Below are 5,001 nucleotides of genomic sequence, written 5' to 3' on the forward strand. Positions count from 1 at the left end.
TTCTTCGTTCAGGGGATAGGTTCCTAGTCGGCAGCCTGGGCTAGCAGGGTGGATATCGTTTGAGTTTCTGTTTGTGTTTCATTTGTAGTTGTATGTTGTTCTTATGTATGATGTTTGATGTATTCTTGTGGCATTTGTATGCCTTTGTATGTATCCCCAGCTATCATGTAATGGTATGATGTAATGATATCCACCTTGTAAAAGCGTTTCAATATGCGACTATATCCTTGGTGGGACCTTTGAGTTCCTCTCGGATAGGATCGCATATTGGGTGTGATACATTAGAGTTGGATGATGTGTGTCATATGGTGTTATTTTAGTATGGAATCTTAGATAGATCAATCGAAAAAGGATAACTTGTTATTTTAGTACAAACTATTGGATAGACCGATCGAAAAGGATAAGTTTGAGGTGGTTTTGTATCCTACAGACAATTTCTTCTTATGTTCTCCACTAGATAGGAACTTTGTAGTGATTCTTCATTGCACATTGAGGGATGGCTATGTGATCCAATTATATTAGCATTGTTGAGAGATTACACTAGCGAAAGTACGGACCCTAGGCCTCTTTCTCAAGCACTGCAATACCGTTTGTGCTCACTTTCGTTACTTGCTATCTTGTTGTTTTTATTGTTCCTATTACAAGAATCAATATCTATTATCGTTGCTACACTTGTATCACCATCTCTTCCCCGAACTAGTGCACCTATACGATTTACCATTGTATTTCGTGTGTTCGGGACACAAGAGACTCTTTGTTATTTGGTTGTAGGGTTGTTTGAGAGAGACCATCTTCATCCTACGCCTTCCACGGATTGATAAACCTTAGGTCATCCACTTGAGGGAAATTTGCTACTGTCCTACAAAACTCTACGCTTGGAGGCCTAACACAAGTCTACAAGAACAAGTTGTGTAGTAGACATCAAGCTCTTTTCTGGCGCCATTGACTGGGAGGTGAGTGCTTGAAGGTATATCTTTAGATCTTGCAATTGAATCTTCTAGTTTCTTGTTTTACCAGTTGTTTGGTTTATAAAATAAAACTACAAAAAATGGAATTGAGGTGGCCTCATATTATTCGTCTTATCATGTCTTTCTTGAAAATGATGGAAAGGAAAATTATGCTCAATTGATAGAAGAAGAATTCAATAAAATGTTTGACATAAATGATGAGCATGTTTGCAATGTTGTTAGTATGAATTCTTTGAATATCCATGATGCTAACGATATGCAAAGCCATAAGCTTAGGGATTCTATGTTTGATGAAGATGATATTTTTAGTCCCCCAAGTTTTGATGAGAAAATTTATTGTGATGATTGTATGCCTCCTATTTATGATGATTATGTTGATGAAAGTGGATTTGGAGAGGTCATGACTTTATTTAATGACGAATCCACTATTTTGGAAGAGATTTCAATTGATTATTATGAGAACAAAGTTGCTACCTATGATGATTATTGTGATGACACTTATGATATAAAGAATAATGATAGCCATGAAACATGTCATCATCATTTCAATGCTCAAATTGATTATGTAAATCAAGTATCTCATGATAACTACTTTGTTGACTTTGCTCCTACTACTATTGATGAGAATAAATTTACTTATCACTAGTAGAAAAAGGGTCATTTATCCCCGTTCATAGGGCCCATTTGTCCCGGTTAGGGAACTGGGACTAAAGGGTCGCTACTAAAGCCCTATACCTTTAGTCCCGGTTCTTACACCAACCGGGACAGATGGGCCTCCATGTGGCCGCTGCGCCGAGCCTAAGCAGGAGGGCCTTTGGTCCCGGTTGGTAGCACCAACCAGGACCAAAAGGCATCCATGCGTCAGCAGCTGGCAGGAGCTGAGGTTTTTTAAGAGGGTGGTTTAGGGGGTTTGGGGGGTTAATTTAGGGTGTTAGCTAGCTAATAGAGTGAAGTGTTCTCTCTTATCTCCGTGCTTGGTTTACCAATGCTACTACTATGCCTAAACATGGCTTAGATTGAAGTGAAGGCAACATGTGTGGTGCATGTCGAAAGTAATACTAATATCCTAACTTGATCAAGTTTGGATTAGTACTACTTTTGACATGCACCACATGTTGCCTTCAATTCAATCCAATCCATGTCCATTTCACCCACTAATATATAAAAACTCTTCATGCTCGCATCATGCATCATCATAATAACAAGTCCTACTAATCATCATCATACAACTTCTACTCGTTATTAATAACAAGTCATACAGTCATCATCCTCATAGTCATCGAACCAACTCAACTTAATTGTTCTTAGCACATGATCATCAGTATTAGGTAGGACCTAAATACCCTCTTTAAGGTAAAATAGCATAAAACAATATAGGCCCTGACTCTCCATTATGGAGAATGGAGATCATCCTGTCTCCAATTCTTGCGCTTCGCACAATGTTGCTTCCAAGTACCTCCTTATGACTTTCCATACATTTTTTCCATTCTATGATTTTTATGTCTCCACTTATTTTAGAAATCCGATATGGACAGGTGAGATTCGTAGGATGACCTGGCCATATGTTCAAAACATCAAGGCGACCATTCTGATACATCAAATTAGGCACACAATCATTCGGGATTTTCTGTTGAAAACATAGTAATAACTTCGTAGTTAGCAATGTAGTTAAGTTTTAAAAGAATTTATGAAAAAGATGCACGGATGTCGTAATAGTAAAAAATCTTACCATGGCATCTCCATGGATGTTACCATAGTTCAACACGTGCACTAGTGGCACGTATTGACCATAATGTGGAGGAGTTTTATAATAGATATTGTAATTCTCAAGATCAGTACAAAATGACACCAGATGATTTTTCTCCTGATAAGTTAACTCAGAGCCATCTGTGTAGTAGGTTATGTCTACCATGTTCCGCACATTGTTTGAACAATGAAATTAAGGTATCAATGGAAATAAGCTGTCAACTATTTTGAAATGAACAATATAAATTAGTTAATAGCTATGTTTGAGAAACTCACATAGCGGTAGAATTGGAAGCATATCAATAAGGACCCAAATGTCTATATTGTCTTGGTCGATGTCAGGATCACCAAGATCCATGGTGACAAGCATACCCTCATAAAAACCATACAACTTGCAAAGTGCTTCCCAATTTTTGCAACCAAAATGGTTTACGCTCTCAGAATTATACAGATTTACTTCAAAATCCACATCATGATGGTTCCTTAGGTGAATTTTCTTTGTTTTGAAATTTTCATGGTCTTCAAAATCCATCCTCTCCAAGACATAGCGTCTTGCATAGCATGGGATAAGCTACTCGAATTGTAAAAGATGAAAATTACACATTGAAATAGTTGAAGTCATGCTTAATTATGAAAAAACACTTTTCGTCATTGCATACCATTTCAACATCGAAGGTCTCCTGGAGCTTAATGTTGAAGCGCCGATCTTCGTCCAGGTGAGGCCTGTCGCACAAACCTCGGTCGTTGTTGCACCAGCTGCACTCCCCCAGGAGACTGTCATCGTCCGATGATGACATTTCCTACATTCATAATTCGAAGATTAAACTTGTACAATTCAATATATGTACTATAAAAATTAAAATAGATCATTATTATTCATCACGGGTTGACTATCGGTCTGCCGAGTCTATATGGTGGAGAATCTCCCTCGCTAATTCTCTCTGACATTTGCGACCGTCGGTGATGGTCGTTACTCCTCCTCCCCCTAGTGCATAACAAAAGTCTAGCACAAGGAGAAGAAAGAGAAACGACCACCACGACAATAGTCGGGATTCTTCGTCCTCTCATATATGGTGGAGCCTCGACAGACTTAAAGTCAACCCGAAATATCGTTTAATTCTCTTTCTAAAAAAAGACATATCAAGCGCCTAAAATTTGCTATCAACTAAAACCCTATAAGCTATCAACTAATCAAATGCATACGCCTTGCATAGTTCTCTCCAATTTTAGCATTCAAAGTAGGAGTAGTTTTCCTATTTGAGCATTCAATAAGCAAAACCAAATCATAAAATAAATTAATATTCAAATTAGCATGCATTCAATAAGCAAAACTACATCATCTCTTACGTCCGTACATCATCGAATATTATCACTAATACACCTCGAATAGTATCATACATATAGCATCGCTAATACAGTTAGAACCATAGCGGCCGACGAGTATCGGCGCGGGCGATGGACACCCAAAGAGAAGGAACCATCACAGAATCATAGCTGCAGTGAGATCCCTGAAGAACCTGCCAGGTATTGTCGAACCTGCCCTCCAACGCAACCATGTAGCGACAGATGTGCTCATCCTCCTCGCTGACACGGTGACATACCACCTCCGTGGTGTCCGAAAGCTTTGGCACCGTCACTGGCCCACGCAACCGCCACCAAACCCTGTTCGGGTCAACGACGGGCTGGCTCCTCACCAAGCTACGCTCCCCGGAAGATAGCACCTCCCAATACCAGCCCGGCGGAGCCCAGTCCCGTACATGGCCCCTCGGATCAAGCAGGCCTCCTCCGCCGAGTCGACGACGAGGATGCGGGATAGGCATCGTCGATGTCGATGCGGGAATAATTGCTTTAACTAAAAAATAAACTAGTTCTATTAATTTTCTTACTAAAAATAAACTACTTCTATAGTAAAATAAAGTAGTTTTATTAAATCAACTAGTTCAACTAAGCAATTACTATAAATAAAATAAAGTACTACTTGCTAAAAATAAACTAGTTTAACTAGTTCTATTATTTTTCTAACTAAATCTATTAAACACTTACTAAAAACATCTAATTCAACTACTCCCTCCTTCCATCTATATAGGGCCTAATGTGTTTTTTAAGACCGCCTTTGACTATTGAAAAGATTAATAGTACATGACATGCACAGTGTGAAAATTATATCATTGAAAGCTCCTTTAACATATGAATTTAACGGTGTGCTTTGTGTAGGTTGCATGTCATATATTATTGCTCTAATATTTAGTCAAAGTTAACCTCAAAAACGCATTAGGCCCTATATAGA

Source organism: Triticum dicoccoides, chromosome 6A, assembly GCF_002162155.2.
Source record: "Triticum dicoccoides isolate Atlit2015 ecotype Zavitan chromosome 6A, WEW_v2.0, whole genome shotgun sequence".
In the NCBI taxonomy this organism is placed as follows: Eukaryota; Viridiplantae; Streptophyta; class Magnoliopsida; order Poales; family Poaceae; genus Triticum; species Triticum dicoccoides.